The sequence below is a fragment of the Phyllobates terribilis genome, unplaced genomic scaffold, assembly GCF_046119375.1.
Source record: "Phyllobates terribilis strain yellow unplaced genomic scaffold, ASM4611937v1 Scaffold_2__4_contigs__length_985480577, whole genome shotgun sequence".
Lineage (NCBI taxonomy): Eukaryota > Metazoa > Chordata > Amphibia > Anura > Dendrobatidae > Phyllobates > Phyllobates terribilis.
The window spans coordinates 524,925,804-524,939,158 of record NW_027362762.1 but is presented as its reverse complement, the minus strand read 5'-3'; the positions used below and the strand labels follow the sequence as shown (position 1 = coordinate 524,939,158).

At 40.0% G+C, this 13,355-nt stretch overlaps 1 protein-coding gene across 1 annotated transcript in view; it reads right to left on the bottom strand.

Moving 5' to 3' along the window:
• Window positions 1-13,355, bottom strand: part of SDC3 (syndecan 3) — a 172,239-nt gene that overhangs the window by 65,944 nt on the left and 92,940 nt on the right. The gene's annotated exons all lie outside the window — the stretch shown is intronic.

The following is a 13,355-nucleotide window of genomic DNA, read 5'->3' as shown; positions in this document are numbered from 1 at the left end:
GCTTCGGGCAGCATGTTTTAGCTTCCAGGTTCTCTTTCATTTTTTGAGCAGTAAAGAATGCTGAAAGACACTAAATATAACCGCCAAATGTTACTGATTGACATTGCCTTTTACAAGTATCTTTTTCTTCTGTGGTTGCTACTAAGACTTCGATTTCAGCAAGCAGGTGTCATTTCTCTAAAAGAATCACTGTCAAAGACTGGAAAATACCAGGCTCCAAAGAGACGAGAGGTTCAGAGCTGCAGAAAACCCCACATTCAAAGGAACTTTGGCATTTCGTACAGGAATGTATAGCCTTTAGAAAAAAAAGCTCAAAGTATTCTAACGTCAAATACTAATTATACGATCCATAAATTTGTATACATGTCGTCATAAAGTTCATCTAAAATTTAATTTCTATCTGTACTTTTCTTAAAAACAAAAACCAGCACTGCAATCTCAACTTGTGAAAAAAATTGTAGACCAAGTGGAAAGGAAAGAATAAACTATGAACTTTATCTTCTCTCCATTCCTGCTCTTTTTGAAGGTGCAAAAATGCTCATGCACACAAGTGGAAACTGCTATATGTGAACCCAGACTAACATAATTTTTATATATGAAAATTAAAAGGGTACTGCAGATGAAACTGATGTAAAAATGCTGAGAGGACATGAGGATGAGGATGATTCACTATTTTGTGTCCTATGGAATGAATAAGAAAAATGACAAGAAGGTCATCCTCTGAACATGAATATTGAAAAATAATGGTACTGACCCTAAAAATGCTGCCATAAGATCAAAATACAAAGTGCGCTGTATGGCGAGTGTTTTATATGTTTATCTCTTGGCAACATCCGCTGAATATATATGGCACTGCTGAAAGGGGTTTGCATAATGTGCCGCACATATATTGCACTGTAATGGCAAAGGCTGACATGCTGCTGTGACAGGATCTGATTATTTACATTTTGGCAATATAACCCCTTGAATCCCATGGACAGGAGTGACTATGGTATCTAAGCGGTCAGTAGGAATACGGCACTCCTGGATAAGTCGTAGTCGGATAGGGTCCCAACCCATATGTAAGCAGTTAGACAGGAGGAAGGTGTTTTTTCTTTCACTTCTGGTCACAGCAGTGTGGCCAAATTAAGGCTCCCAGGTCTTTCAAAAACCTATAAACAAGTTAAAGAAATATTAACCCCCTTAGTGATGGAGCCAATTTTGACCCTAATTATCAAGCATAATTTTTCAAGTCTGACATGTCACATGTAGTAATAAGTTTGGAGCGCTTCAACATATCCCAGTGATTCTGAGAGACAGATTGTTCGTGACACATTGTACTACATAATAGTAGTAATTTTAGATAGAAAATGTCAAAATTGATTTTATTTTGTTAGGATGTTTGAAGGGTTAAAATTTAGCAGCAATTTTTCATATATTTTAAGGGAGTTTACAAACCCTATTTATTTATTGAATTAGCTCAGTTTTTAAGTGACTTTTAGGGGTCTATAGTACTTTGAAAAAGTGTTCATAACCTGTGAAATTTTCCACATTTTCCACATTTTACCCCCAAACATAAATGTATTTTATCGGGATTTTATGTGATACATCAAAACAAAGTAGCAAGTATTTGTGAAGTGTAAAGGAAATGATACATGGTTTACTAATTCTTTTAAAAATATAAATCTGAAAATGGTGACATGCATTTGGCCCCGTGTAGTCTGATACCCTTTGTGACAGAGTCACTGGTATGATTTATGAGGGGAGGTATGTGTCGCACAGGTTGCCAGCCTGTATGAACTGAAACCAATAACTTTCTGCCAGCATATAGCTGGTGGGTTAACTTACTTAAAGGGCGTGGTTTTAGGGGAATGACATAGAGATGGGAGGGACGTCATTCCCCATACCTCCACCTCAGGGTGTGGCTGAGCAACATTTAAATGTTCAGTCCTTCAGTCTGTGTTGTGTTTGGAGAGGCAAGGTCTCCAGACTGGACAGCCATAGCTCAGGAGGGAGCTGAAGGCTGGACATAACCTGTGTGGGCAAACCACACGCACATATATGGACTCTGCTACAGTTTATCTTTAGTTTTGTTGTGTTGCCAAGTGAGGCTGTGTTTTTTTTGCTGCAGTGCAGAGCTTTAGGCTATGTGCCCACGATGCAGAAATGCTGCATATTTTTTACGCTTCTCCCTGGCAGGAAAAACGCATGCGTTTTTTACATGCGTTTTTCCTGCCAGGTAGAAGCGTTTGTCAAGCGTTTTTGCATGCATTTCTGCATGCGGGTTATCAAGCGCTTTCCAAGCGATTTTAGCATCACTTGGAAAAGTGCTTGACAACTTCTTCACACTATATAAATCCGTGCAACCGGCATGGATTTAGAGTAGTGTGACCAAGTTAGTTAAAAAAAAAAAGAATAAGAATGGTAAAAAAATAAAAAATAAAGATTATACTCACCTTCCGGTGTCCTCCCAGTGTTATCTCCGCTGCGTCCGGTCTCTTGCACTGCTCGCGGTGGTGTGAAGGACCTGCGGTGACGTCATTCAGTCATGTATCAGGTCACATGACTCAATGACGTCATGGCAGGTCCTTCACAACAGCGCGAGCAATGCAAGAGACCGGACAGAGCAGTCAAAACACCGGGAGGACATCGGAAGGTGAGTATAAGCTTTATTTTTTATTTTAAATTATTTTTTTTACAGTTTCTATGGTACCCAGGTCTGGATGAGTCTTCTCTCCTCCAGACCTGGGTACCATCCGCACATTGAACCGTGTGATATCCGCTTATCCACATGTAGTGATGCGGGTGTCACGCGGTCCAATGCAAGTCAATGGCGGCGATTACGCTGTGTGTCCGCAAAATGAATGGACATGCTGCGGATTTTTGAGCACAGCATAAATGCTGCGGAAAAATTTGCAGCATGGGCAATGACATTGCGGCTTGTCATTGGGGACCATGCGGGGCGGATTACCAAGCGTTTCTCAAGCGTTTACGCTGCGGAAATTCCGCAGCATAAACGCTTGGAAAATGCTTCGTGGGCACGCAGCCTTATGCTGTTAATAAAGCCTGCAAAGAAAACCCGGGTTCCTGAGTCTACTTCCGGAAGTGGCCGAGCGGGCCGTCCTACCATACTTTAAATAAAATTCTGAGTGACCAATTGCCTCCAGAAGTCTCATGATTAGTAAACAGCTGTTATGTGAAGGCTTCAGACATTTGTTTGAGAAAATTATAAATCAAAGAGAATCATAAAAACCAAGGAACATACCAGACAGGTCAAGGATAAATTTGTGGAGAAAAGTAATGTAGGGTTGGGTTATATAAAATAGCCCAAGCATTGAATATCTCACATAGAACTGTTTAATCCATCCGTGAAGCTGACTCACTACTCACAGACAAGTCGTGAGACAGGGTAGACAGGAGGTTTGAGGTCAGATACCAGGAGGGCTCGTAGTTTTAATGTTTCTGATGACAGCCAAGCATTATCTCCTACTTTATAAACAGGAATAGTAAAACGTGGTAAGGTGCAGACATCGCAGTCTCCGCTGGCAGTGAAGAGTTATGGGGAGTTCTCATAAAGCTAGCCACCTGGCCCTGCAAATAGGACTGTGAAGATTCCAGATTCTGGTTCTTTTCACCCAGATTTTGAATCACTTGAGTCAGGTACACCACATGATCACCAAGCATGTGAATGGGATCCATGCTGGCGAAAAAGTAGTATAGGGTCAGCTGTAATGTGACGCTGAATCACTACGCACAGACAAGCTTTGAGACAGGATAGTCAGGAGATCTGAGGTCAGATACTAGGAGGGCTCATAGTACAGAAGGGAAATACAAAAGGCGTGGTAAAGTAACAGTCCTGGGTCAAATGCCATGAGGGAACGTCAAGATAAGGGGATAAGGGAAACGGAAAGTCAGGGGCCAAGTTCGGGGTCAGGTACCTGAGGTCAGAGAGAGTCAACAACAAAAGCGATAACACAAATTAATAGTCACGATAAATCCAAAGTCTGGCAACAAGATCAGGGAATCAGACACCTCACAGTGCAAAGCTATAGCTGACAATGGTCTGCTCACAGCTAGCCAGCTAAATAGCTAGCATTTAATTAAGAATGGGAGGCACCTAAAGGAACACTCAGAGGCTAGGTCAGATTAAACAGCAGGGCTGTTAATTAAAATGCTAACAGTCCAGCATGAAATCAGATTGGATGACTGGGCTGTCACAATACTGACAGTCCAGCACACTCCAGATCCTATAGGACGGCTGAGCTGTCACTCACAGCATCCCTAGGCAACAGAAAATGTTGAAACAGTGACACCATCATCCAAAAATGGAATAACTATGGTACAACAGAAAACTTACCAAGATATGACCGTTCACCTAAACTGACATCCCAAGCAAGGAGAGCACTAATTAGAGAAGCAGCCAAGAGGCCCACGGTCACTCTTTAGGAGGTGTAGAGATTCACAGCTCTGGTGAGAGAATCTGACCACAGGACAACTATTAGGGCTTATAGTCATCAGCGTGAAAAACAGACTAGTGCAATTCCATAAAAAATCGGATTGCACTCTGACCAATGTTACTCTAGGAGTCCCTGCTCATCTGCGATTTTTTTTCTGTGCTGGAATCTGGATGAGAAAAAAATTGCAGCTTGCTGCGTATTGCCATGTATATCGGATGAGATTCGCCAATGCAAGTCAATGGGTGCGAGAAAAAAAACGGACGGCTTACAGACCATCGGTATGGCATCCGATTTTTTAGGGATACATTACCATTCCGTAGCATAGAACACTGTAAATGGTCCTGTAAGTGATTGTAGAATAATAGTTGCAGAGAAAAAACGCATTGCATACGAATGTCATAAGGATGCTACGTGTGAAAAATCGCATTGTCTTCTCATGAAAATTGGACGACACTTGCATGACACTCGTCCGTTTTTTTGGTCCAGAAATCGGAATGTTTTTTTTTCTCACTTATGGGTATGAGCCCTTAGTTGTATACTCCACAAATCTGACCTTTATGGAAGAATGGCAAGAAGAAAGATATTTCTGAATGCAAGCCATAAGAAGTCCTGTTTGCAGAGTGCAAAAAGCCATGTAGGGATCACAGCTAGCATGTGTAAGAAGGTGGTCTGGTCAAATGAGATCAAAATAGAACTTTTTGGGCTAAATGCAAAACTCTATGTGAGTCGGGAAACGAACATGGCACATCACCCTGGAAACACAAGCACCACTGTCAAAGATGAAGGTGGCAACATCATGCTGTGGGGATGCTTTTCTTCAGCAGGGACAGTGAAGATGGTCAGAGTTTATGAGAAGATGGATGGAACTAAATACAGAGCAATCCTGGAAGAAAACATGTCAGAAGCTGCAAAAGACTTGAGACTGGGGCAAATATTCACCCTCCAGCAGGACAATGACCCTAAACATACACCCAGAGCTACAATGGAATGGTTTAGATCATATAGAAGCATATTCCTATGTTTGAATGGCCCAGTCAACGTCCAGACCTATATCCCATTAAGAATCTGTGGCAAGACTTGAAAATTGCTTTTCAAAGATGCTCTCCATCCAATCTCACAGAGCTAAAACTAGTTTGCAAAGAAGAATGGGCAAAAATTCGGCCTCCAGATTTCAAAGCTGATAGAGACAGACCCCAAAAGACTTTCAGCAGTAATTGCAACAAAAGGTGGTCCTACAAAGTATTGACTCAGGGGGCTAAATACAAATGCACATCACAATTTTCATATTTATATTTTTAAAATAATTAGAAAACCATGTATCATTTCCTTTATACTTAACAAATACTTGCTACTTTATATTGGTATATCACATAAAATCCCAATAAAAATGCGTTTACGTTAGTGGGTATAAGCTGAAAAAAAATTGATAAGTTCACAGGGTATGAATACACAGTACATATTGGAAAACCTGTACAAAGTGATGCCAATTTAAAAACTGCACCCCTCAAGTTATTCTAAACTGATGTCAGGAAATGTGTTAACCCTTCAAGTCCTTCACAGGACTTTAATAAAAAGTGTAATGAATAAAAAAAGTTAATTTTTTTCCCACTAAAATATTGATTTAGACCCAAATTTGTCATTTTTACAAGAATAGGAGAAAACGAACACCACAATTTGTTACACAATTTCTCCCGAACATGGTTACAGTCATGGCCGGAAGTGTTGGCACCCTTTAAATTGTTCCAGAAAAATAAGTATTTCACCCAGAAAATTATTGCAATTACACATTTTGCTATACACGTTTATTTTCTTTGTGTGGATTGGAACAACACAAAAAAACAGGGAAAAAGTGCAAATTTGACATAATTTCACACAAAACTCCAAAAATGGGCCGGACAAAATTGTTGGCACCTTCAACTTAATATTTGGTCGCACAACCTTTGTGAAAAATATCTGCAATCAGTGGCTTCCTATAACTAGCAACAAGCTTCTCACACCTCTCAACTGGAATTTTGGACCACTCTTCTTTTGTAAACTGCTCCAGGTCGCTCATATTTGAAGGATGCCTCTTTTCAACAGCAATTTTAAGATCTCTCCACAGGTGTTCAATGGGATTTAGATCCGGACTCATTGCTGGCCACTTCAGAACTCTCCAGCGCTTTGTTTCCATCCATTTCTGGGTGCTTCTTGAAGTTTGTTTAGGGTCATTGTCCTGATGGAAAACCCAAGACCTAGGACGCAAACCCAGCTTTCTGACACTGGGCACTACATTGCGACCCAAAATACTTTTGTAATCTTCAGATTTCATGATGCCTTGCACACAGTCAAGGCACCCAGTGCCTGAGGCAGCAAAAGAACCCCAAAACATCTTTGAACCTCCACATTTTACTTTAGGTACTGTGTTCTTTTCCTGTAGGCCTCATTTTGTTTTCGGTAAACAGTAGAATGATGTGCTTTACCAAAAAGCTCTATCTTGGTCTCATCTGTCCACAAGACACTTTCCCAGAAGGATTTTGGTTTACTCACAAACATTTTTGCATACTGCAGTCTACCTTTTTTTTATTCATTGGGACCTCAAATCTGCATGCAGAAACGCACAAATAATGGACATGCTGCCGATTTTTCCACAAGGAAAATCCGCTGTGGAAAATTCCGTAGCATGGGTACAGAACATGCAGATTTTCATTGGGGATCATGGGGCACGGATTACCAAGCGTTTTACAAGCGTTTACGCTGCGGAAATACCGCATCAAAAATGCTTGAAAAACGCATAGTGGGCACCCAGCCTCAAAGAATCAGAAAAGATATCTATGTGTATCTATCAACTGGACCAAAAATTAAATGTTCTGCACAATTAAAAATATGAGATCATATAAGAAAAAATGCACATACAGAACTAATAAAAATCTATATATTTTATTGATCAACATAACATCAACAATAAAAACACTAGAAACAATGGTTTAAAAATAGGTGGGCAGGTAACTGATGCAATAAGCCAAAGTGTGGCACCAGAAAACAGCCAGGTATAAAATTAAGCTATACTGCATGCAATACAGTTAATATAGAGGCTGAAATATAGCATACATAAATAAAGTGCTAAACATAATTGTGTGAACAGCTTTCATAAATTAGCCACATAATGACACAATACAATATAGGGAGTTGCTACAATCAACATGATGTCCAGTCCAAACACACTTGCACATGACTGGTCAAAAAGTAAAATAATGCTATATACAAACGCTGTAACAAGGTGCCCAGTCTCTAACCCAAGCACACTGACATACAGGATAGCTAAATATTGTATGCACACAAAGGGTGATCAAATAACCTTGTAAGTGGGTGAAACAAAGGTGCCACGTCCCCTATGCGTGTTTCAGCTGGCGTGCCTTCTTCTGGGGGAGTGGCATCCTATGGTAACTGTCCTTTAAGAAGTATTACCCTCAATTTTGTAAAGGTGCCAACAATAATGTCCGGACCATTTTTGGGGTTTTGTGTGAAATTATGTCCAATTTGCTTTTTTTTCTGTTTTTTTGTGTTGTTTCAATACTCACAAGGGAAACAAAGGTGTATAACAAAACATGTGTAATTGCAAAAGTTTTCTGGGAGAAATTCTTAATTTTCTGGAACAATTTCAAGGGTGCCAACACTTTCTGCCATGACTGTATATACTATACGTGGTCGAAAACTAATGTTTGGGCATACAGTAGGGCTTGGAAAGGAAAGGGCGCTATTTGATTTTTGGAGCAAAAATTTGGCTGGAATAATTTGCAGGTGCTAAGTTGTGTTGTAGTGCCACTGAGGTGTCAAAATAATTAGAACTCTCACACAAGTGATTCTATTATGGAGAGCAATTATAACCCACTGGTGCTTTACAAAATTTTAGAAGATTGGGAAGTGAAAACAAAAAATGACTTTAACATGTTACTTTATCTTCAAATCTTTCATTCTCACAAGATTCAATTTCTACTGAAAGCGCCAATGCCCCATAAGTGGTTGTACACTACTGTTTGGACACAAGACAGGGCTCGGAACAGAAAGAGAACCATTTGGCTTTTGAACACAGATTTTGTTTGAATAGATTGTGGATTACATTCGCATAGCCTTGAGGTGCCAGATCAGCACAAATCCCACATAAATGACCCCATTTTGGAATCTACACTGCTCAAGAAATACATTTCTATCCCCAAAATGTTATAATAATTGCAATTTTTTAATTTTAAATGGGCAACACATGAAAATTAACCTATGCAATTTCTTCTTTATGAAGATATCCCATATATCTCAGAAGAAAGAAGAGCAATTTGACTTTTGGAATGCAGATTTTACTAGAGTAGTGTGCAAGCGCCATTAGCTGTGGACCTAACATGCCAGAATTTGCAGAAAAAAATGAAAGGTAACCCTATTTTAAAAACAAGACTACTCGATGAATTAATCTATGGAATGACTATTATACATTGTGCCCAGCTTGTTCTTCTGGAGACACACACCCTGTAAACTGCCCACGATGCAGAAATACTCCGGATTTTTCCTGAGCGTTTCTGCATCTCCCTGGCAGAAAAAACGCATGCAGATTTTACATGCATTTTTCTGCCAGGGACAAGCGTATGTCCCGCGTTTTTCACTTGCGACCAAGTTAATAGTTAAAAAGAATGGTAAAAAATAAACATTATACTCACAAGCGTATGTCCCGCGTTTTTCACTTGCGACCAAGTTAATAGTTAAAAAGAATGGTAAAAAATAAACATTATACTCACCTTCTGATGGCCCCTGGTCTCCTTGTCCGGTGCGTCCGGTGTGTTGGGCGGCTCACGATGGTCTAAAAGGACCTTCCATGATATCATTTAGTCATGTGACAGGTCACGCGACCGCCGACGTCAACGGTCGCGTGACCTGCCACATGACTAAATGACGTCATGGAAGGTCCTTTTAGACCATCGCGAGCTGCCGGGGAGCCAGGACGCATCGCTAAGGAGACCGGGGGCCATCGGAAGGTGAGTATATTTATTTTAAATTCCTTTTTATTACAGGTACTATGGTACCCGGATCTGGAGGAGAGTCTCTTAAATTGACAAATATCCGCATGTGCACATGTAGTCATGCGGATATTAAGCGATTCAATGCAAGTCAATGGCGGCGAAAACACAGCGATTACGCAAAATTAATGGTAGCGCTGTGGATTTTTCCGCAATGATAATCCGCAGCGGAAATTTCCGCAGCATGTGCACAGCACAAGAGGATTTATCATTGGGGAACATTGCAGACCTTCTACCAAGCGTTTTTTAAGCATTTCCGCGGCAGAATTGCCGCTGCAGAAACGCTTAAAAAACGCATCGTGGGCACACAGCCTAAGGTGGGCTACAATAATACCATACATGTAGATGCTAACCGCATTCCAGGCACATTCAGAAACAAGCACAGACTGGGCATTAGGATTTGGGAGTGCAGAGTTAATTGGATTTTTTGGGGGAAAAGCCATGTTGCATTTCCAGAGACCAGTTATTTAATAACCTCCTATTTTTCCTTTGACAGATGAGGGACCTGAGTGGGGACTTTTTTGTTTTTACAGAATTTATTGAAGTCTTTATTGTTATCATTTTGGGGTACATAATATTTTATAATTGCTTTCTTTTCAGAATTTTTATATGCAAAAGTAACAAAACCCAATAAGACAGAATTTTTTTTTTTTAAACATTTTTTTTTATTTAGTCCCACTATGGTACTTAAATATTTTTACTTTGATCTCTGGTATCACTCAGTGCAATACTTCTGAGTTCAGCAGTGCCTGAGACCTGTCTTTACACTGACAAAGCCTGTTAGGCCCTGCCATAAGCAAGATCTAACAGGCCACAGTACTCCAAGGCCATCCTAAGAGGATAAAAGACAGAGCCCTCTCCATCTGTTAATCATCAAGATGCCACTATTGCGATTGACAGCGGCATCTAGAGGGTTGCGTTCGGTGCTAAAATTGATCATGGCTGATGTAGCAGGGCATCAGCTATAGTGTACAGCGGTTACCCACTGCAATTTCATCCGTCAGGGCAGCGCTATTTCCTTAATCCTCACAGCGCTGTTTTAATAAAAGCAGCAGAGAATTTCAGCATTAATGACTGCTGTAAAAAAATGGATCGGCAGTCTTTATGAGGTTAAAAAAATATTAACAAATTAAAAATAACTACAGCATACTATGGAACAATTCATGTTTCTATCTCTCAAAGATTCATACGGAATCCATAGAAAGAAAATGACTATTGCTTTGTATGCCCCTTATTTGTGCAAGTTAAAGCGAATTTCCAGCTGTTACCTTACATTTAAAAAGTCATTACTTATGTTTACCTGTTATTTATTTTCTTCAGTCTTTGCTACCTTAGGCTTTTAAGCTCTGCTTTATTAGAACTTGGCTAATGGGAGTTGAAGGTGTCCTTGAATCAAGACTGCTGGAATCATGAGAGACAGGTAATTATTTAATAGACTGCAAAACTACAGAATTACAGTGTATTGTATAGGCAATAAAGCAGTGACAGGTTCAAGTCCCCTAGAGAGACTAATCAAAAATGTAAAAAAAAACAAATATAAGTAAAGAAAAAAATGTGAAAGTTTAAATCACCTAATTTTTCCATAATGTAAATTAGAGATTCCTAAAAATTAAGAAAGTTAACATATTTAGTACCCAGTGTAATTTTCCAAATGTATAAAATATAAAAATATGTATCACATACAGTAAAGAGCTCTTCAGCACAAACATTTGATATGTCCAGTTGTCGTCTGTTTTAATTAATCCAGTATTAAAAAAATGCATCAATTTATAAACAGAGCTAAAAAGTTTTTAACCCGTTCCCGATATCTGCTGTACATGTACAGCGCAAGTCGAGAGCGGGTGTATGGATCAGAGGCTCAGCCCACAACATACTTGGCAGATACTGGCTGTTACATACTGCCTGGATCTGCCATTAACAACCGCAGTGGAGATGAGCGCTGCCCATGGTTGTCCCTGCTGAATGCCGTTGGCAATCTCTGACAACAATGCACCAGAATGGGGCAGCAATGGGTTGCTACAGTAGCCGAGGGTCTAAAGAAGCGATCAGAACTTCATATCTATCCCATAAAAATGTCTACTCGGTTCGCAAAAGATAAGCCCTCACAAATCTCTAGTGACTGAAAAATGAAAATGATGACACAAACCCCAATTTTTATTTTTTTTACAGTTTTCCGAAATTTTTTTCACAGTTAAAATAATAAAAAAAACTGGACACATTTGGAACCCTCAAAGATACTGAACCTCGATGCCAGGTCATTTTATTGCACTATAAATGCAGTAAAAATAAAATCCAAAAAACAATGTAGGAATTGCGTTTTCACAATTTCACCACACTTGGAGGGTTTTTTTTTACCATTTTCCAGTAAAATGGTAAAATGGATGGTGTCACTCAAAACTACATATCGTAGACAAAAAAAAAACAATGGAAAAAGAGAAAAAACAAAACAAAAAGAAAATTAGCTGAAGCAGTAAGGGCTTAGTTGTCGGATCTGTTTTTTCTACAGGTGTCTCTGAATAATCTTGTTAACTGATGACATAATGGACGACGATCCATTATGTCATCTGTTAGACCACGTTCACATGTTCAGTATTTGGTCAGTATTTTATATCAGCATTTTTAAGCTAAAACCAGGAGAGGAACAATCAGAGGAAAAGTATAATAGAAACACGTCACCCCTTCGGTATTTATCACCCACTCCGGCTTTTGGTTTAGAAATACTGATGTAAAATACTGATCGTGTGAATCTGGCCTTACCCAAAGGCTTCAATGTTATAATAAAAAAGAAGATAATAAAAAGATCCAGTTACTATTAAGACACTAATGTTTCCCAGTCAAATGAATGGTCCTATTCTGGAACATTTTATTTTCGTTTTTATGATCCCAAAACAGATCCAAAAACAGAACTAACTACAGGACATGTGAAGAGAGCCTTAGCTTTAGGGGGAGTCACTTCACAAAGGAAATGCACATGAGGATCTGAAGGCACAGTTCTCACTTTTCACTAGAGCTATTGGCTAACATTGCTGTAAGTGCCCAAAAAACAATTAAGGAAAATGTTGCACCTTATTCCCGTTTTATAAAGGTTATGCCATCCCTTCATGTTCGGTGGGGTCTGCTGTCTGTTTTAAATTTTCCCTGCACAGGGAAGCCCCTGGCCATCTGGCTGTGACAGGCTTTAAACACTTGTCTGTAAACCCCAGTGCACCAGGACTGCAGCCCCTTCATTCCCAAAATTAATGAGGGTCACACGGGTTAAATCATAAAAAGATAGCATACTGAGGAAATATGCTATCAATTTATAAAATGACAAAACCTTTTTAACACGCAAAAGCTCAATAGTCCACCAATTATGTAATTTAGAGACTAAACAAAAAGTCAGATCAACATTTTATGCTCCACATATATTCCAGAATTGCATGAATTATGTGATCATCAATACTAGCATTTGCGTGAAAGCAGTGGACTTCTATTATAGTAATCACTGTGGCAAACCTCCCAACTTTTTAATAGGGACAGCAGACACGGCGCGCGTAGCGGCAAATTTTGGCCACGCCGCTGGTCACACCCCAATCCATGCCCATTTCCCATTATCTTTCTCCCCTGGCAGGAGATGTCAGAGGGGTGGTGGCAGTGACAGAGATCCAGCAGAAGCCTAACACTGCAGTGCGTAGACCCAAATCCGGGACTGTCCGCTGAATCCATGACAGCTGGGACTAGAGATGAGCGGATCGAGTCATGCGACTCTGGTCCAGCGTCCAGCTCAGTGGTACTTGGTAGCTGGATGAGAGTCCACAAATCTCTTACGTTCCGGTGTCCCCAGCGGCTTTTGATTAGCCCGGACTGGTGTGATGTCATCTGTGCGTCCCGCTCATCTCTA